This window comes from Hypanus sabinus, chromosome 5 (assembly GCF_030144855.1).
Source record: "Hypanus sabinus isolate sHypSab1 chromosome 5, sHypSab1.hap1, whole genome shotgun sequence".
In the NCBI taxonomy this organism is placed as follows: Eukaryota; Metazoa; Chordata; class Chondrichthyes; order Myliobatiformes; family Dasyatidae; genus Hypanus; species Hypanus sabinus.
Window position 1 is genome coordinate 147,382,354 of NC_082710.1, and position 22,765 is coordinate 147,405,118.

A 22,765-nucleotide genomic window follows, 5' to 3' on the forward strand; every position below is an offset into this window, starting at 1 on the left:
CATGCCTTCACTAGGGAGCAATGCCAGATGCTTCATTCTGTCCTTGAGCACAACCACTTGGCCTCAGAAGGTTCTGGGATCAGTGTGGATCACTCCTTTTTCTCAGTCTGTTATCCTACCCACTTTGTTGCCAAAGTTGGAGGGTTTGCAAGAGCACCTGCTAACTCTGTCAAACTCTCCACAATTGACCCCTATTCAGTGTTCAGACCTGACTAGGTGAAATGGATGGACAGGTGTTCATGGCCCTTTATTCCAGCAGTACGTTGGGAGTTAAAGTAATCCTCTAATACAGATTGTATATCCCAGCTTGTTTCACTGCTCAGTTTAAATGCCCCATAATGAGATTTGCTCATGAAGGTGCACCTCAGGGTTGAACCTCTACCAACTCACTTGTTGAAAGGTTCCCAATTCCACCCAGTGAATAATTCTGAAAGATTAAGTTTTAATATTTCTGCTTGAAATCCTGATCCTGTGTCTTTGTTTCAGCCTGCAGTATAATTTATCTTCCTGTCCAAACCTGCCATAGCCAAGTGTTCATTGTTCCCCTGCCGAGACAACATCTATCTGCATTTATGCTGGAGTATTTTGGTGCTGCTAACAGACAACTTCATTCATGTTAAAGCAAGCCACTCCAGCGATTTGGGAATCGCAGTACCTCTGGCTTCCAACAGTAATGAACACACTCCTTTGTAAATCAGTAAAATGTATTGTGACTGTGATCAAAGTCACGGGAGAGATACAGAAGTTTTTATTCATCACTACAAGCAGGTGTTCGAGAGACCCTGTAGAGTCTCTCAAACTCAAAAGTACATCACATTTTTATACCTTTTGAGATCAAAGGTAACAGTAGGTGATTCAATACAGTTTCAATAGTTAATGACATTATTTACTTCAATACTAAGTGATTCCTTTGAATTCCATATCTACAGTGGGAACCAACTCTGAATGTTCAAATACCTCTGCTGGGACAAACTAATTGCAAGCCTCCCTGAATTTGTTTACAATGGTGCAACTTACTTAAACCTGTAGTTACCTGGTTTGATGCAGGCCAATTAACACAACCCCATTGTCTTTTTGTTTGTCTAATGCATATGCAAATATATCTTGGTCACCATTTTGCAAACCATATCTCAGTCTGTGGGCTAGCCTGTGCTTTTTAACTTAAATTTACTGCTTGCAATTTCACATAACTCCAGAATACTCCCATACAAAACAGAAGCAGAGCAACCTCAAATTACATTCTGCTTTCTCCCACTGCTGAACACTACCTGACCATAGACTGTGGTATCTGCTCCTTTTCTGTCAGCATTTAACTGAATATTCCAGCATTGGGACCCACAGGAGGTAACAGGAAAAGTGTCATAAGTAGTCCACATGAAATCCACTCAGATAGTTCCCTCATCCCCAACTATGGAAGTGTCATCTTACAGTAGCAAAACTCAGAAATGACTGTTCCCCCGTACTGAGTTGTGTAATACTCTGCAATAATATAAATATACAAAGTTCAGTGGAGCCGTATCAAATACCGCTAACACTGACCAGAAAAAGGACTAATTGAAGATAAGTGGTCATAAACTTGGTCAAGGTGAGTTACGGGGAGTTTCTTGAAGGACGTGGAACTTAAAAGGGGGTTAGTATGTAAAGTAGGAAAAATGGAGGGCTTTGTGGAGGGAAGGGTTGCATTGATCTCGGAATAGGTTAAGAGGTGGGCACAACGTCATGGGCCAAAGGGTCTGTACTGTGTATTATAATGCTCTTGTATTCTACGTTAACCCAGCCACAGATTAAACTCCCATCAGAAAGTTAACTCATAAATAAAAGCCCACCCCAGTGACAAGTTGTGGGTTGTCTGCTGCTGCCTGTTTAACCCAATGATGACTATGCAGTCAGGCAGTAAATCACAGCGGTAACTTTGCATGGGTAGATCCCTCAGACAGGAATGAGATGCCAGCCAGGTTTGTTTCGGTAATTGGACTATGATAGTGTTGCAGTTAGCGCATCATTTTGCAGCACCGGTGATCACCTATCGTGGTTCAATTCCTGCTGCTACCTGTAAGGAGTTTGTACGTTCTGGGTTTCCTCTCACATTACAAAGACCTACGGTTAGGGTCAGTGAGCTGTGGGCATTCTGTAAGTGTAGCAACACTTGTGGACTGCCAGCACAATCCTCGCTGATTTGATTTGACACAAAAGACTCATTTCACCTTAAGTATAGATGTACATGTGACAAAGCTAATCATGGATGTGGGGTAATCTTCGAATGCCATGGGACTGGGAAAAAAAGCTTCCAGATGTGTCATTCACAAACAATAAATTGTAGTCACGGGTTGCCTGCCAGACTCCCAGTTAATTAGATACCAGCTAAAACTGGTTAACCAATTTTACTCTGAAATGGTTCAAATCCGCTTGTATCTGGAACTTAAATCTGGATTCCACCAAAGTGCAGTGTATTCAAGCACATCAGAGTGTGGATAAAGTAACGGGTGAGACGAGGGTAAAAGTAAAACTTTTATATTTAAAGAAAATAATACTTCACGATTTATTTTTAGTTCAGGGAGTTAGCTCAATGGTGACTCTAATCTGGTTGGTGAAATTTTTTTTGTCATTTTGGAGGTCTTTTTTACATTATGGGCTAATGGATACCTCTTTCTAGAACATCTTAAAATGAGGTTAGAGATGGGAGCAAAATCGTAATTAGCAGTTTAACCTATTACTATTGGTAAGACAGAACAGATAATGTATTGTAGCTGCCATATGTGGGGGCTGATGGAGATCACTGAGGATAGTCTTTTACCCCAGAGTGAAAATGTCGAATACTTCAGGATATAAGTTTAAGAAGTGAAGGAAAAGAATTTTTACACAGTGTGGTGCATGCCTGGAACAGTAGGGACAGACGGGATCGTGGTATTTAAGAGGCATACAGAACAGTGAGCATTCTTCAGCCCACAATGTGCCGACCTTCCCTCCCACATCACCCTCCACTTTTCTTTCATCCCAATACCTGTCTAAGATGCTCTTAAATGCCCCTAATATATCTGAATCCATCACTGCCCCTGCCAGTATTTTTCATGCATTTACCACTCTTCGTGTAAAAACCTACTGATATACTCTCCCATGCTTTCCTTCAATCATCTTAAAAGTATGCCGTCTCACTTTAGCCACTGCCACCCTGGAGCAAGATGCTGGCTGTCCACTCTATTAATATCTCTTGTCATATCTATCTTATACACCTCTATCAAGTCTCCTGATCCTCATTTGCTCCAAAGAGGAAAGCCTTAGCTCACTCAACCTTTCCTCATAAGACTCGTTTCCTAATCCAGGCAGCATCCTGGAAAATCTGAACTGCTCTCTTTCTATAAGGAAGACTTCTCCAAATACTTGGAAGTCCTGTCTAAGAATCCTCTCCAATAGTTTGATCTGTTGGTCCATAATTCCCAGGCTTCTGCCTATTGTCTTACTTGAATAAGGAGATAACTTAAACCACCTTCCAATCTTACAGTACTGACCATCCCTGTGACAATGACAGTCCAAACGTTGCTGCAGAAGGCACGGCAGTCCCTTCCCTCACTTCCTGTAGTAATGTGCATATCCTGTCTGGCTCTGGAGCTTACTCTAAAATGTTTTTTTTAAAGTTCCAGTGCATCCTCTTTATTGGCACATTAGCTTGTTCTACACTGACCTCACATCTATCAAAGCTCTTCTCAGGGGTTCCCTACCTTTTTGATGTCGTTGACCCCGACCATTAACCAAGAGGTTTGTGGACCCCAGATTGTGAACCCCTGCCTCTGGTGAACTCTGAAGTAAAGAATTCATTAAGGCCTTCCAGGCATGTTTCCTCTTGTATCCCATATGGGTTCTACCCTCTTTCTAGTCATCCTCCTGTTCTTCATGTAGAATGCCTTGGGACTTACTGTAATCCTACTCACCAAGGACTTCTCATGTGCCCTTTGAACTCTTGTCCTCCTCCTTAAGCTCCTGGCTATCTTATAACTCTGAAGACCCTTGTCTGATCCTTGCTTCCTAAACATTACGTATGCCTCCTTCTGGACAGGCTGGGTTTATGCTGGGCCAGAGGAGGCTGAGCTTTATACATTTCAGAAGATTGGACAGGGGCAGGAATCGAGGACTAGAGGTGTGTGTACATATGCGCACATGAGACAGTGTGGGTGGCAGATGCGAGGCGTATGTTTTCCCACACAGTGGGTATTTGGAATTGTCTGCCAGAGTGGTAGAATTTTAGACAGGTACATGGGGGTAGAGCGAGACAGGCCTAATGAAAGCAACTAGGATTTATGGAGAGAGTGATATACAGAGTTCAACATGAAGCAGTGATAAGAATAAACGTCACCTGTGTGGGAGATGACATTTATTGATGCAGTAAGGAGTTTGCTGCACTTTGGGGTTATACCAAATCTCCCCAAACTCTAAAGATCTTTACAGATTTCTACAGATGTTTTGTAGTGAGTATTCTGACTGGTTGCATCATTGCCTCGTATGTAGCTCTGCTGGCAGGATCGCAAGAGGGCTGTGGACCTGGCCAACTCCATCATGGGTACAACCCTCCTCACCAACAATGACATCTTGAAGTGATGATTCTTCAAAGGCAGCATTCATCTCACCATCTGGGGCATGCTCTCTTTCCACCCACACTCAACAATTCAGTCACAGCCTCTTCCCTTCTGCCATCAGATTTCTGAATGGACATGAAAGCTATTTGAAAAAAATTCTTTAGTTGAACTGCTTGTTTATATTTTTTAAATAATTTTACGTCTTTGCACCAGACCTCTTGAAAAACAGCAGATTTCATGTCATTGGTTGAGTGGGAGACCACTTCGCCAAGTATCTATGCTCCATCCGCCAGAACAAGTGAGATCTCCCAGTGGCCCCCAACTTTAATTCTACTTCCTATTACCATTCCGATATGTCCATCCATGGCCTCTTCCACTGTCTGGATGAGGCCACACTCAGGTTGAAGGAACAACGCCTTACATTCTGTCTGGGTAGCCTCCAACCTGATGGCATGAACATGGATATCTCCAACTTCAGGTAACCCCGCTTCACCATTTCCCATCCCCTTGTCCCCCTCTCATGCTATCTCCCTGCCGGCCCATCGCCTCCCCATGGTGGTGCTCCTCCCTTTTCTTTCTTCCATGACCTTCTGTCTCTTTCGCCAATTTCCTAGCTCTTTGCTTCATCCCTTCCCCTCCAAGTTTCATCCATCACCTGGCGTTTCTCTCTCCCCTCCCCCTCCATCTTCAGGGTTTTTTTCTCCAGTCCAGCCGAAGGGTCTCGGCCTGAAACGTCGACTGTACTCTTTTCCACAGATGCTGCCTGTCCTGCTGAGTTCCTTCAGCATTTCATGTGTGTTTCTCGGACTTCCACCATCCGCGGATTTTCACGTCATATCAGTCAGTGATAATAAACCTAATTCAGAGGGTCTGATTCTGCCCGAAAAAAAACTTCGGTGGCCCCGATCTACAGGGGATCAGCGACATCAATTGTCAGTCAATCCTGGTCACCACAACGTGCCAAAGAGGAAATCTGCACTGACCTGACTCCCAGTGGGGCATATGACTTCCTCTCGGACGACTTCAGTGTTTAGACAGGCTACAACCCTTCAGAACAGAGAGAAGGCGAGGAACTAACTCCAGTGGAATTTTGCTCTGATCTTTCGGAATTCTGCATCCATCCCAAACTATTCCTATTGTCCCAATTTTTGCAACAGTCATCCACAATAATACTCCCTCCCCTCTCTTCTTAAAGTCTATTATCAATCCTACACTGATCCCCGCCCCCACAGATCGGGATCGACCCCACACGAGGAAGTGGGGCGGAGGTGAAACACCGGGTATTTTTGAGGAAGTCTCCGTTTTGTTGCAATGTGCTGTTACTGCCACACGGTGGCACTGCTTCATCAAGAATGAAGCTCAAAGCTCGGATAATGTTACTGGAATCGGTTTATTATTGTCACGTGTCAATGAAAAAGCTTGTCTTGCGTACTGTTCATGCAGATCAAATCATTATACAGTGCATTGAGGTAGAACAAGATAAAACAATAATAGAATGCAGAATAAAGTGTAACAGCTACAGACATCGGTGCCAGGATCTCCATTGTCCTTACATGGTTTAGGACCTGGAATGTGTTGGATGCAGCTTTGACATGGAGATCACTTGTGTTCGGTGTGTCACTGCTGTTTCAACCTTCCAGTCGACAGAGAATAATATTAAACCCTGACCCTTCGATAGGGGTCCTGGTCACATTGAACTTCCTTCTCCTGCCTCTCCCGCAGCCTAATATAACAGTTCAAAGTAAATTCATTACCAAAGTATGAAACTAACTCGAGATTCGTTTTGGCAGTAGAACAAAGAAAAATAATAGAATTGATGCAAAGCTACACAAAGACAGACAAACCGTGCAAAGGCAAAGAAATAATCATGCATGAATAAGTGAATAAATAATGTTGATGAGTTGTGGAATCGGTTAAGAGTTGAGGTGAGTGAAGTTATCATTGCCGGTTCAGGAGCCTGATAGTTGAAGGGTAGTAACTCTTCCTGAACTTGGTAGTGTGGAACCCAAGTCTCCTGTTCCTCCTCCTCGATGGTAGCATCGAGAAGAGCATAGCTTTGGTGGTGGGAGTCCGTGATAATGGAAATGGTAAACACAAGAGATTCTGCAGATGATGGAACTGCAGAGAAATTCACACAAAATCCTGGAGGAACTCAGCAAGGTCAGGCAGCACCTATGAAGCAGTCAACGGCAGACAACAGAAAATCTGCAGATGCTGGAAATCCAAAGCAACACACACAAAATCCTGGAAGGACTCAGCAGAACAGGCAGCACCTATGGATAAGATTACTCTTTTCATAGATGCTGCCTGCCCTGCTGAGTTCGTCCAGCATTTTGTGCGTGAAACAGGCAACGGTATGGGCTGAGACCATTCATCAAGTTTTGGCCCGAAATGTCGACTCTACTCTTTTTCATTGAAGCAGCCCGCCCTGCTAGGTTCCACCAGCATTTTGTGAGTGTTGATCTGGTATAAACCGGCGCCTGTTGCCACAACATGAGCATGCGGCTGGGCTGCAATCTGCTGCCCTGTAACAAATGCCAGGTTTCTGACTGTCAAGCCAGTTTCTTTGCAGAAGCCTGTGTTTGGAATTTAATGGGATGTTCAAAGGTCCTGTGAGCTGCCGCTGTCCCGTTGTGGGTCATTTTCACCGCCGTTGTCTTTCTTTGCGGCTGAATTAGAATTAGTTCTCCATGGGCGGTGATTCAATTCGGAGTGTGGACATTATTTGGGAAGGGACACACAGCATGCTTTCAAGAAGGCTGTCATTCCCGTCACCTGCACGGACACCTCTGTTCCTCTGCTTGTCAGAAATCAGAACCCGATCAAAGCCGTCTCTTGCAAGACTTGGGTCTGGATCGCAGACCACACATAATGCCACCAGCAGTTTGAGCCTAACCTAAGAAGTGTTTTCTCGTAAACTAATGGCGAAGATAAAGGGCAGATTTCTGTCTTATTGGCCTGTAGGTCACCTATTCTGACTTCATGTTATCAAGGCTGCAGGAGCCCCTGCTCAATGGTCACTTTGATGCCTACTCTGGAATCCGTAAGGAACGTTAGAACACTTAGAAAGAAATAATAGAGTTGAACAGGAAGAGCATGGATTTATGTGAGGAGACTCGTGTTGGAGAAAGCTTTGAGGATGTGATTGGTGTAATAGAGGAGGAATCAAGTCACAGACAAGATGCTGGAAATCCAAGCAGCACACACAAAAGTCCTGCTGAAGGGCTTCGGCCCAAAACGTCGACTGTACTTTTTCCCAAAGGTGCTGCCTGGCCTGCGGGGTTCCCCCAGCATTTTGTGTGTGTTGGAGTAATAGGGGAGGAATGCTGTCACTGATTAACTGGAATCTGACAACTCACACGCATTTTTCAAATACACTTTATTTACTTGCGCACAGGGAAAACAACATTACACCTTTCAGGAGTCTGAACAGAAAAATGCCTTTTTTTTATATAGAATTGACTAGTAGTTATGGATATTGACCATTTAGTAAACTGTGTATGTTCAAATTCCTGATTTGCATGATCAAACACCATTCACGATAGAGTTGTGAAAAGTCAATAGACATTATCTCTACCCTTGCCTTGCTGCAACTTTTACAGGGAGCCAGTGAACACGGTAGAGTTAGGTTTTTTGCTCACCCTTTCTACTGCTTATGACCTTTCTCTCTAAGGTGCCCAGTAACTGAAATGCTCCTGCCTTTGTTGCTGCTCAGATGGAAGTTTCTTCTTTATTATGTTAATATAATTTTGAAATTATTCTAATAATCTCTTAATATAAGTGTGAAATACCTTGTAATTAATTGTGTTAATGAATATAATCCATAAATTTTCTAAATAATAAATGTACCACTACTTTTATTTTAAAACATTTTAGAGGTTCAATGTCTTTACATTGTCAGTGTTACAAATTGTAACAATACACACAGAATGGAAGGTGGTAGCTCATTGTTAATAAGCTGCCACCCTGTTTCACTCAACATGAGTGTAACCTCTTCGATATAGATTACCTGATGGTGAGTTCAGAGAAAAGCTTTTGGCCCTGTTGCTATGCAACCATGATCAATTTTGAATTTGGAAAAGAGAATGCTATACAACTGACAAAAATATACACAGCTGCTATTACGAACAATGATGAAAGCATTGCCTCAAAAATTTCCAGCAATATTGTGATTTGAAATTTGTTGTTTCTGAGAAAGTTAAGACTGGTTCAATTAAGACATTCACTGATATGTTGAACTTGTGCTCAGAAACGAAGAATTTGAAGAACTGTCAAAAGAGAATTCTTTGACATAATTGGAACATTTCAAGCTTTTAGGGCTGACTGCGACCATGGATTCAGTCAAATGTAAATCTGGAAACAGAATGGAAGTTGAACATTTGGATGATGAAAAGAGGATTAAGATATATCTTACATCTGGATGCAGAATTTATCTGGCAGTGTTTATAGACAATGGATTTGTAATAAAGACTGATAATAAAAATATTACAAAACATGGACAGTTTTCTTTGTTTTCTGCTCTGTTATCCCCTTCAATTAATAAATTAATTCAATGTGATTTTTCAGTTATTTCCTAAATATTCATATTATGCATATTACAAAAATACTAAAGTTCTGCACAGTTTTCGGGGCGTGTAAGAATCTCCTGCTCAGAGCAATGGGTGGTCCATGCAGCTGTAAAATAAATAGAGGGCATGTTGCTACTGATCCCTGCATGAAGACTGATGAATGTTCTCCTGACTCCATCTTCCTGAGATCCATAATCAGCTCCTTGGTCTTACTGCTGTTGAGTGCAAGGTTGTTGTGACACCACTCAATCAGATATCTCACTCCTATTGTACGCTTCCTAACTCCTGTGTACACTAATCCCAATATATCTTCCCCACATTCCCAACAACTCTCCCAGATTCCCCCACTTACAAGGAAGGATTTATACAGCTGCCTACTAACTTAACAAACCACATGTCTGGGATGTGGGGTGGGGGGGGGGGGAACAGGAGCACTCGGATGAGATGGGAGAGGCTTATATGGTCACAGGGAGAACAGAGGCACCAGCCAGGGTCACTGGAGCGTAGGTTAATGCCTCTGTATTACCAAGAAAGCTGGACTTCTCCAGAAGCTCAGCATTTTTGAGTCTGCGAGAATGTGGCAGATGAAATTGTAAGTGTTTCACACCTATCGGGGTTCCATGGCAGTCCTATGGGCAGGCAATGGAGGAGATGTTGGCTAGAAGAAACACCAGTCAACAATTAGTGGATTTGATGAATGAAGGATAGGGAAGGCAGGCCAACCTGTTGTCTTTGTTTCCCTCCCCCCCCCCCCCCCACCATTTTGTGAACTCTGAACTGGGACAATCTAATCAGAACAACTCAATGTGGACACGAGGAACTTCAGGACCTGCTAACTCTGAGACTATTCTCAGATGAGTAGCTACGTATTATGTAAAATGGCAGACCTACCAAAGAAAAACTGTAATCTCCTTAGACTCTGTCTGGGTTGCCTCGTTTAACTGGTTTGAACCAGTCAGAGTTGAAAGACACAAATACACAAGGCTGGGGTGGGCAGAACCATGAAACGATGTTGGCTGTGGCCCTATATAATGACCACTAAGAAGGTGACCCAGGTATGTTAGGTGATCTTGAGCCAATGGGATGGAGACACGTGGAGATCAGGACCACTGTAGACTCCTTTCCCGGGTAATAGCTTTTATCTTCATTGACTGTTCATAGATGGTCAGGGATTCCAGTAGGGTGCACACAGGTAGTTAGTTCAGGTGAACCCACTTGCTTTTCAGTTGAGACAGTAAAAGTTACAACATACAAGTCCTGCAGACAATTAGGAGAGGAAATGATAGGTTAGCTTTCATTATGAGAGGGTTTGAGTACAGGACTAAAAATATCTCAAGGGGCCCTGGCCAGATCACCCCTGCATTAGTCTCTTAATGTCAAAACGTATACAAAGGAGACTGCTGCATCCATGTCATCCATAAATCACTCCCAGAAAACTGAGATACGGAATTCTCGTGCATTCCCTGTCTCAGTGTAATTCACATTGTGATATGTAATTTACTCTCATGCATTAGGTAAGCAAAAGTTGTAAATAAATCAACCAAAAAAGTCTTTTTTAATGGGGTTTTTTTGACGTGTCCACGGACGGTCTGGCTTTGCGTTATAGAAAACCATGAAAAGGCATTTCCCTGGGAACTCAGCTCAGCACCAGTTCACCAGAGCACTGCTAGGGTGTTGGGTGTGCAGACTGAGGAGCCAAGGAGTATATTCTCCAGAGTCCAGGCAGGATGGGTGTTGACCTGGTCAAGAAGTGTAGAACCATGGGACAAAGGCTCGGCCACTGGGGACTGAGCTGAAAAGCAATCCCTCCTTTCAGACGGTGGGGTACCTTTGGAGTTCTACCTGGGTGTGCTGTGGAGGCTCAGTCATGGAGTTCATTTAAAACGGAGATGGGGAGATGTCGGAATATTTAGGGAATCATTGGATATGGGGACAGGTTGTTGCAGGTCATCTGGTAATGTGGTAAACTGGATCAGCAAATTTGTGGATGACATCAAGACTAGAGCCTGGTGGGCAGCAAGAAAGGCTATCAGAACTTGCAGCAGGATCTGGACCAGCTGGGAAAATTGGCTAAAAAAATGGCAGATGGAATTTAATGCGTCAAGTGTGGGAAGACAAACCAGTGTAGGGCTTCCACAGTGAATGGTGGGGCACTGAGGCATGAACAGAGGGATCTGGGAAGTAGATCCATAATTCCTTGAAAGTGGTGTCACAGGGTCATAAGGATAGCTCTTGAAACATTGGTGTTCATAAATCAGAGTATCGAGAGTAGTAAGTTCAAGTTTACTTGACATTTAACCATACACATGAATACAGACAAATGAAACAGTGTTCTTCCAGGGCCAAGGTGCAAAACACTGCACCACAGTCACACACAGCACAAGACACACATAGCCACATATAATTACAATAACAGAAAAAACATACAGTTACAATACAAAAAATATATAAAAATCATATCAATATGGCTCAAGTCTCTGAGTGTCATGGCTTGTAGATTAATGCCGTATGGATGAGGTCCTGGAGCCATGTTTCTGCAAGAACAAGTACGCAGCAGTCCCTCATCTCCTGCAAGTGCAGCTGCAGATGAATGCAATTGCCTTCCTCCCAGCGAATACTGGAGGGCAACTAGTGAGGCCAAGTTTGGAGTATTGTGTGTATTTCTGGTCACTTACCTATGGGGAAGGTATCCATAAGATTAAATAAGTACAGAGACAAGTCCCAGTTCAAGGATGTCACTGGGAATTGAGGAACTGAGTTATAGGGAAAAATCAACTGGGTTAGGACTTCTTTCCCCTGGAGCATAGAAGAACAAGTGGAGATTTGATGGAGGTAAGCAAAACTATGAGGGGTTTTGATGGGTTTTCCACTGAGGTTGGGTGAGACTAGAACTAGAGATCACAGGTTAAGAGTGAAAGGTGAAATGTTTAAAGGGAACGTGAGGGGGAACTTCTTCAATCGGAGGGCGGTATGGTGTGGAACAAACTACCAGTGGAAGCAGAAGATGCAGGTTCAACTGAAAAATTTAAGAGAAGTTTTGAGGAATACATGGACGGGAAGAGTATGGAAAAATATGCAGATCTTCGGCAGTGACTAGATGGGCCGAGAGGTTGTGCTGAGGTGCTCTCTGACCCTGCTAGGAAAATCAAGGTAAAGGTCAGCATGACCTGCTGTGATAGAGCAGACTAAAGGGGCTGAATGGACTCCTCCTGGTTCTATTTCTTGTGTTTCACTGTCCGGACAGTATGGTAGGTGTAAGGCTCAGGGAATGGGATGCTTGGAGAAAATGGCCTGTTGCAGCAAACCATGAATGAGGCCATTGAGAGGGGACAGTGACCGGGAAACTTTGGTCTCTCCCTGCTTGCTTTTGACCAGAACCTGGGGTGGGATGGCTTGTCACCTGGATTGTATGTCTCGCTTGGACAAGCAGAAAACTCCGAGCTCCGTTCATTTAATTTAAGAGCCTTGACTGGGAATAATGTCTGTTCTGGTGAAAACTGCAGGAGTACATTCAATGGTGCACGCAGTGAATGTCAATGTGATAGTGCATGGATTTGGAGATGCTGTGGATTTGGGAGGGATTATGGATTTGGGATAGGATTGTGGATTTGGGAGAGATTGTGGATTTGGAAGGGATTATTAATTTTTAAAGGTGGATTTGGGAGATATTGTGAATTTGAAGACATTGGCTATTTGGGAGACATTGTGGATTTAGGAGGGATTATGGATTTGGGATAGGATTATGGATTTGGGATAGGATTGTGGATTTGGGAGAGTGGTGAAGAGTTGGGATGACAGTTGGTTTGGGATCGGCACTGAAGGTATTTGAGAGTGGTTGTGTATTTAAAACCGGCCAGATTGACAACACATTGGGAAGCTGCATCCAAGCTTATGGCTGTTATGTTTAACCCGACTACACTGATGGATCGCCCTCCAAGTCTGAGCAGGCTGTGGTTCTGTGAGATCTCAACAGACTTTGTGTTGACCAAGTTCTGATCAAGTAGGGCCCAAAAAGAGGCCATCATAAACACCTTTCCTGAATATGAGTAAATTCCCAAAACTTTTCTTCCAAACACTGTTGCCAATATCCAAACTTCACTTCAGCTAAAACAGAGGTGCTTCACAGTGTGACACCCTCTCCTGCAGTGGGACCATCGCACAGTGATTCACTACTCTATATTTCTGAGACATGAGCAATTTACGTCAGCCATCCAGTGATACTGCAGAGACACCTCTCCCCCACGTCTCCACAAAACCCCCCACACTTTCTGGCCATTGCTAGCACCCTGGCCCAGCCCTGAGTCCCTCAGTCAGCACATCATTCACTAAGTCCAACAGCGTAGTAAGGCAGCCCTTAGGCTGGGCCTATTTTTGTCCATTTTCACCATTAAATTTTAAGTGACTGGGTGCACATTGAGCAGTGGAGGATGCTGCTGACCGGGTCCTGGCTGAGGTCTTGCAGTCCAGTCTGGGGGAGGGCGAGGGTGGGGTTCTGTCTTATCTCTCGCGTTCAGGCTCAGAGAGGGTGGGAGGTGGGCAAGAGGGGTTGCCAACTGACACCTGTACTCCTGCAGCCTGGGAGTCAACCTCACCCCCACCCACCGCTGGCTCTCGGTGATAGGGGAAATCAGAGAGCCCAGAGACGGCACATTTATCACAGGCGACCAGGGGAGTGCCCGCGCCACCCCTGGCAGCTGCTGATAGGAGCATCCCACCTCTACTCACTTCGCACCACCAGAACCCACAATCAAAACGACGTTAATGTTTCCACTGATGAATTGATTCATTACACAGAGTGTGGCGTGTTCAGTCCTTTATGGAGAGTGGCTTGACGTGTGTAGTCTGTGCTGAATTATTACCTCCAGAACACTGCAGCATTGGCAGTACCAGCTGGGGAGAGTTGTTGGGAGGGAGGCTCTGTCTAATGTTGCGGTACGATTTACTAGCACCTTACACACCGACCCTGAAACAAAGCTGTGCGGGGTTGGGGGGGTGGGGGGGACGGCGGCAACAGGACGCTGCAGCCAGTGTGCCCAGCGCTACAGGTATAAAGTCACACTTGTGAAAACCATTCACATTCTCTGGGTAAACCCAGCCAGTAATTGCAAAGGCTGAACTCGCCACACTTATAATTGGAGATTGTAAATCTGGTGCTGGGTGCTGACAGATGCACAAAAGCCAGCCTGCGTGCGGTGGCCAGGCATTCTGAGACGGCACTACATCTTTACTGAAACCTGAATAGGCAGTCAAAGGACTCATTTATACAATACGCCAGGAGATGTATTGCAATGGCTGCCTGGATTGACTTGCCTCCTCTGCCCAGTCTTGATCAGGAGGTGGGAATAAAGAACAGTAATGGACTGACACCTTATCAGATTTTGCATAGGGACAGATTCTGACCTGCCCATTAACCTCACGCTTTATCTGACTTTAGTGATTAGTGTAAGATACATGCAGCTCTACAATGGCCCGGTATCAGGCCTGAACGCTGGCTTCAATTATTCGGGCTTGGGTTTTTTGCTGAGTTGGTCATACAATTGATAGTATAACAATGCCATGTTTGGGAATTGTTAATTAGCCAATGATGTGTTAGCGATGGAAGGGCTTTGTGGCGCAGTCACAATGGAACACAGGGCCTTTCACCGTACCTGCTGAGACTCACAGAAGAGATCAGTTGTGGGTGGCAGGACGCACGCTGCGTGCAGCTCGCTGAGTGATGGTGGAGGAAAGGACCCTGACTGGAGCATTCACCACCCCGTTGTCACATTTTCCACACTCCCTATTTACACGACCTGCCCCTGTTCATTAATTCTGCTTCAATTCTCTCTATTCAGCTTTGGTGCAGGAAACTTGCATTGGCAGGGAGGAAAACAGCTCCCCCCCCCCCCCACAAAACGTTAGACTTTGCATTCAAGGAATCGAGCTGCAGACTGTCATTCAAACTCCACAGTGGAACAGAGGAGCCCTGGATCCCACACGTTGAACACAGTCATTGTAGGTCACAGGCAGTCTTGTCTGACGACTATCAGGGGAGCGTTACATATTGCAGTCTGTACGATCTAACTCTTCCTCGGTTTATGATGTGAACTATGCAAGTAAGTAATTGGTTCATTGTATCACAGTTCAGTGAAAAGCTCCTGTTCGCATGGCACCCACCAAGGTAGCACAGAGGGGAAGTACAAAGTAAACTACCAGAGTGCAGAGTAAAGTGTTACAGTGCAGGCAGACAATCAGGAGCAAAGACCAGGGTGAGGGAGATGAGTGATGAGGAGGCCTTTGGAGCATAAGGTCCACTCAAGAGGCAACATACGATAGGGTCTTTAAAGAGACTTTTGGATAGGTACATGGAGCCTAGAAAAATAGAGGGCTATGGGTAAGCCCTCTAAGGTAGGGACATGTTCAGCACAACTCTGTGGGCCGAAGGGCCTGTATTGTGCTGTAGGTTTTCTTTGTTTCTATACAAGCAATCCTTGCACGGGGGAGCATGTTCTCAAGCCTTTGTATCAGCTATGTTCTACATCTCTAATGTGTTTCGGAGATTAATGTACAAAGTTCAAGGTTGGAAGTAATTTTTTTAATCATGAGGTGTAGAGTTCTTGAAAGTGAGTCCATATGTTGTGGAATCAGTTCAGCGTTGAGGTTATCGACACCGGTTCAGAAGCCTGAAGGGTAATAACTGCTCCTGAAGTTGGTGGCATGGGACCTGAGGCTCCTGTACCTCCTTCCCGATGGCACTAGCTAGAAGAGAGCGTGGCCTGAACGGTGGAGGCCTTTGATGATGGATGCTGCTTTCCGGAGGCAGTGCTCCAGTAAATTGGCTCAGTGGTGGGGAGGGTGTCATCCAGCTTCTATAGGCTTTTCTGTTCTTGGTCATTACTGACATACTCTGAGTGGAAATACGCCAGGTTACTGAGAGAGGCAGGAAGTGATTGATTGCAGGGGGCTGGTGATCAGCTAATATTCCGTCATTCAAGAAGGGGATTGGGGATAGATAGCCCAGGAAACTATAGAGTAGTGAGTCTCACTTCAGTGGCGGGGACGTTACGGGAGAGAATTCTTAGGGATTCTTAGAAGACTGAGGGGGGATCTCCGTGAAACCTACCGAATGTTGAAAGGACTAGATAGGGTGGATATGAAAGGGATGCCTCCTATGGTGGCTGTTTCCTGAACTGGAGGGCACAGCCTCAAAACCGAGGGGTGACCCTATAGAATAGAGGTAAGGAGGATTGTTTTTAGCCAGAGCATGGTGAATCTGTGGAATGCTCTGCCACAGACTGCGGTGGAGGCCAAGTCTGTGGGAATATTTAAGGTGGAAGTTGATCATTCCCTGATCAGTCAGGTCATCAAAGGATCTGGCGAGAAGGCAGGGGTATGGGGTTGAGCGGGATCTGGGATCAGCCATGATGGAATGGTGGGCTGAAGGGCCTAATCCTGCTGCTATGTCTTATGGGATAGGATTTATGGGCACTTGGAAAACCACGGCCTAACTTGCGGCTTCGTGCAGGCCAAGGCGTGTCTTACTAATTTGATTGAACGTTTTGAGATGATGAAGATGATTGATAAAGATATAGTGTTGATGTTGTAGTTTAGTAGGGTGTTTGACCAGGTCCCTCATGGGGGAGCTCATCCAGTGACTAAGGTGCATGGGATTCGAAGTGACTCAGCCTTTGGGATTCAGGATTAACTTGTTCATAGAAGACAGAGGATAGAGTTCGATAGGACTTAATCTGGTAGGAGCTCAGTGACCAGTGGTATTCTGCAGGCAACTGTATTGGAACATCTGCTGTTTATAATGTATATAACTGACTTAGATGAAAACTTTGATGGGTGTGTGGGTTAGTAAATCTGCAATAGATACAGGGATTGGTGGTGTTGTGGATGGTGTAAGGATACAGCGGGAGATTGATCAGTTGCAAAGAGGGACGGAGAATTGGCAGATGGAGCTTACATGGTCAAATGTGAAGTGTTGCACTTTGCAAGATCGAAATGTCAAGACATAGTAATCTGTTAATGGGAAAATCTTTAACTGTTTTGATATACAGAGGGCTCATGGGGTCCTGAAAGTCACTACACAGGCTATAGGGAGGTAAAGGAGGCTTTTGGCATATTTGTCCTTATTAGTTGAGGAACTGAGTTGAAGAATTAGGAAGTTACGTTGCAGCTTTATGAATCTCTGATTAGGCAGCGTCTGGAGTATTGCATCCATTTCTGGTCACCTGTTACAGGAAGGATGTGCAGGTTTTTGTGAGAGAGCGGAAAACGTTCAGAAGAAACTGCCTGGATATTAGATCACCTGCCAAAGATAGGTTACTCCGGAGCAGTGGAGGCTGAGGGGAGATCTGATATGATGAATGTAGAGTATCTTTTCCCAGGGCTGAAAAATCTGATACCAGAGGGCACGCACCTAAGGTGAGAGGGGTAAGTTCAAAGGAAAAGTGTGAGGGGCAAGATTTTTTCACAGAGACAGGCAGGTGCCTGGAACGCCGTGCCTGGTTTGGTGGCGGAAGCAAACATGATTGGCCTATTCATGAATTCTCAGGCACAATAGTACAGCCAGGAACTAGAAGCACATGAACATTGTGAGGGCAGAAGGAACTAGAAGCATAAAATTATAAAATCTTTACAGGCAGCAGTGGGAACTGAACCGAGGTCACTCGTGCTGAAAAGCGTTACAGTAACTGATACACTGTGCCAGCCCAGTATTTGATTACTAATTATTGAGTAATTGATTACTAGTAATCAGTTCAGCACAGTATTGTGGGCTGAAGGGCCTGTTCCTGTGTTGTAATGTTCCACGTTCTACGTTCTGTGACATTTTATGCAGCAACAGAAACAGCTCACGTTATTTACTGCTGGAACACTTTGCAGAGAACATAGATAGACAACAAAGGACAACGTTAAAATTGGGTAGAGGAAGATGATACTGGCAAGTGTATTTGCAGAATTGTTCAGGGATCTCAGACTGAATGGGACACAGAAAATGTGAAGCCTGAGCCACAGACAGAATCACTTTCAAGAGTAGATCATAAAGGTCGAGGATGGAAAGGGGAATTAAGGCAAGGCAGGAAGAGATTGAAGAATATGTTAGGGCGATTCCCGTGGTGAGGGTTAAACACTGGGGCCAAGTGGACTCTGGCTGGGGTGTAACAGGCTGTCTGTCTGTGACTTCTCCCTGCATTTCGGGAAGGACGGAGTTCCCCACTACTGTTGTGTACAGGAGACAGGCTGGGGATATCACACCGGGGTCACAGTGCCGAAGTGAGCCTTGTGTTGTCTTCAGCACCTCCCAGAGATGGGACCCAACTACATGGTGGGACAATAGGTCACATGACCAAGTATCCCAATATCACGGTGGTTGTCACTTAGCAAGTTTGGGTGGGGGAGCTAAAACAAAGTTTAAATGCATGGGCTAACCTGTGGACAATGGATTTTATGCAGATGAGTGCAAAGTGCGTGGAAATGGCTAAGACAAGGGACATTAAGCTGCTTGGAAGAAAGTATTTAGGAGGGATTTCAGAGTAAGTTCTTTATACAGAACAAGGCATGTGTGTGTGGAATACCCTGCCGGGGTGATGGCAGGGGCAGATACATTAGGGGTATTGAAGAAATTCTTATATAGGCAATGGGTTATAGAAAAAAAGGATTGTGAAGTTGGATTGATCTTAAAGTAGGTTAAAAGGTCAGCACAACACCATGGGCCAAAGACCATATGTTCTATGTTTTATGTAAAATGATCAAAATCATACTTCTTAAGTGCTGAATATTTAGTGACTCTAAAATTGCAAAGATTTTCTGGACTTGGATCATTCAAAATATAGAAGTCAAAGAACACTACCACACAGATAGGCCCCTTGGCCCATCTAGTCCATGCTGGACTGTTAATCTGCCTACTCCCATTGATCTGCACCTGGACCACAGCCCTCCATACCCCATCCACGTGCCTATCCCAACCTCTCTTAAATGTTGAAATCTAACCCGCATCCACACCTCTGCTGGCAGCTTGCTCCAAACACAAGTTCACCTTAAACTTTTTAACTTTCTCTCTTAAACCACGACCTCTCATTCTAGTTGCACACAGCCTCAGTGGAAAAAGCCTGCTTCCATCTGCCCTATCTATATCCCTCATAATTTTATATACTACCAAATCTCCCCTCATTCTCCTAAACACTAGGGAATAAAGTCCTAACCTATTCAACCTTTCTCTATTACTCAGGTCCTCAAGTCTTGGTAACATCCTCATAAATTTTCTCTGCACTCTTTCAATCTTATTGGTATCTTTTTATTTTAGGTAGGCGACCAGAACAATTTCAGGGAAATTACATAAAGTTATCAGGACAACACCCCTATGATGTGGGCCTTTATACCCAGTCAGATGGGGTACGAGAAGGTAGATGTTACCGCAGTGAAAGCTGCGGAGACCACACCTCAGAGAAGATGCTGCGGCCTTGCAGAAGTTCACTGAAGACTACCCAGATTGGCTCCCGCATCCTGGCTCAGGTTACAACGAGAGAATCCGCAAACCAGTGCTGAATTAAAAAATAATCATTCAGCGGTTGTTTGCTCAAAGTTTTCAAGATATTAAGAACAACTTGGGTCAGTTGAAAACTGTAAAAATATAGAGAGGTTGAGGGAAGGGGGTCAGGATAATGAGTCAAGACTTGTGTTAACGAGAGGTGCTGTGGAAGTTGCCCTTACCCAGGGCCCACACCTGCTTCACTCATGCAGTCCCCACCACCAGGTCCCCTTTCAGCTTCCCGTGGGAGGAGGAGTGACCAGCAGCCCGGTCACAGACGACCAAGGTGTGGTGCAGGAGGTTTGAATAGATGACTGAGAGCCGAGCACATTAGTTATTTCCACACGGGTGTTAAAACGAAACCTTCATTGCTTTGTTAAAGACACACTGGAGCTGATCTCATGAAGCAGGTGGAATTTTGTGATAGCGGAAAAACTATAAAATCGGCCCCATTCTTTTCTCTGCCCGGTGACAGTTGTTTGGTTCTCTGGAGGTGAATAGATGAGTCTGAACTAATCCGTTCCTTATTATCACCAGATTGTCAATAAGGGAAGGTGCATTAGCCCAGGGCAGCGCAGAGGGAGGTAAGCAGATTCGGAATCGATAACACTTCTCGCATACCTCTGATAATTGGGACTACTCTAGACCAATGTTTGTACTTCCTCGAATGACTTATCAATATATTGACTATCAGTTACTCACTCCTAATTACGCTAACCCTGGATTTAAACAAACTCATTTAGACACACAACTCACTTCCAATTTCCATTGTTATTTTTCACGCCAAACATTTTCAATGGTTTTCTCCCCCCCCCCGCCCCAAATGCATTTCAATTAAATAGTTTCTTGATTAAGTTAATTAGTGAAATAAATAGAGATGCTGGTGTTTCTTGGCCTTCCCTGGAGGGGCCAAGAAGAGTGAATGTGGTGGAGACTCATATTTTGCTTTGTGTCTGTGTGGACTGGGACACTTATGACCCATTGAAAGCAGATTTCTTCTCTGATTGAGCTGGCTGGGGTTTAACAGAACTCCGCGCCTTTCCACAAGCAGCACACATAGAAGGAATTCACTGATACTACTGCTCCTTCTCACCTTTGCTCTGACAGAAACAAACAAGGTTTCCGGGTTACCAAATTAATTCCACTCCCCAATACGCCAGTCCATGGCCTCCTCTAATGCCACCATTAGGCCACTTTTGGTTTGGAGGATCAACACGTCATGTATTCCATCTGGGCCGTGAGGAATGAATATTGATTTCTCAAACTTCTGATAGTTTCTCTCCCTCTCTTTTTCCTCTCTTTTTCTGTTTGCCACTCTGGCTCCTCTCTTACCCCTTCTCTTCTCCTCTCCTGCCTATCACCTCCCTCTGGTGCCCCATCTCCTTCTCTTTCTCCCATGGTCTGCACACCTGTCCTATCAGGTTCCTTCTTCTTCAGCCTTTTGCTTTTTCTACCTATCACGTCCCAGCTTCTCACCTTTCCCACTTTTAGCATCTACTCCTTCCTCTTCCTCCTACTTCCAATTCAGGCTTCTTTCCCCCTTCCTCTCCAGTCCTGATGAAGGCTCTCAGCCTGAGACATCAACTCCTTATTCCTTTCTTTCCTCCAAAAATATTACAAAATAAAGTTATTTACATAGGAAAAAAACATTCGTTAAATCTGAGTCCTTATAAATAAAGTTATTTACAATAAGTTATGCGTTGACTCTCTGTTCCTATTCAAATTAAAGATGTTTACAATAAAACATTCATTGATTCTCAAACTTTAGTCAAGGATTAAAAACTTATTTACAATAAAATAAAATTATTAACGATAAACATCCAGGCGTTGACTCTCATTCCTTTACGGTCTATACATTTCCAGTCACTCCTGGGGCACCATGTTGACTCATCTATCCATACCGCTGATGAAGGGTATTCTCCTCCCCACCCGACCCCTCCCACTCCCGCGGGTGATGAACCTTAAACTGTGGTCCTTCCCCAATGGGCCTTCACGGTGGCTGCACCGAGTTTGAGTGCGTCCCTCAGCGTGTATTCCTGCAGCTGAGAATGTGCCAGTCAGCAGCACTCAGCCACGGACATCTCCGTGTGCTGGTAGACCTCCAGGTATCAGGCCGACCAAAGAGCGTCTTTGACCGAGTTACGATCTGCCAGCAGCACCGGATGTTGGTCTCCATGTGCGTCCCCAGGAACAGCCCGTAGATCAGAGAGTCCTCTGTTACACAGCTGCTGGGCATGAATCTTGACGCCATCCCTTCCATTCTTTTCCACACCTTTTTCTCAACTCTTTATTCCTTGCCATAGATGCTAGCTGATCTGCTGAGTTCCTTCAGCACTTTGTGTGTGTTCTGTAATCACTGTACATGTGAAATGACTTTGTAAGTAAACATAGCAGCTGACCTGGTCTACATCAAGATGAACAGCCAATCATTGTGATGAACAGCCAGTCATTGTGATGAACAGCCAGTCATTGTGAATGACAGCCAATCATTGTGGTGAACAGCCAGTCATTGTGAATGACAGCCAATCGTTGTGATGAACAGCCAATCATTGTGGTGAACAGCCAATTATTGTGATGAACAGCCAGTCATTGTGAATGACAGCCAATCGTTGTGATGAACAGCCAATCATTGTGGTCAACAGCCAGACAACTGGCCCCTGTGTCATTGGTGCTTGAAGCAAAGTTTTCAGGACATTTGTAGGAGCCATCTGACCTGGACACCCACTCAGTTCCAAATCCATGATGGAGATTAGGGCTGAAAATCAAGTTCTGTTCTAGATCGTCGTGCTTCTCAGAAGTTTGTTGTCACCATGGGAAGGGTGGTACTGAGGGAGATCATCACAATGGGAGGGGTGATACTGAGGGAGATCCTCACCATGGGAGGGGTGGTACTGAGGGAGATCCTCACCATGGGAGGGGTGATACTGAGGGAGATCCTCACCATGGGAGGGGTGGTACTGAGGGAGATCCTCACCATGGGAAGGGTGGTACTGAGGGAGATCCTCACCATGGGAGGGGTGGTACTGAGGGAGATCCTCACAATGGGAGGGGTGGTACTGAGGGAAATCCTCACCATGGGAAGGGTGGTACTGAGGGAGATCCTCACCATGGGAGGG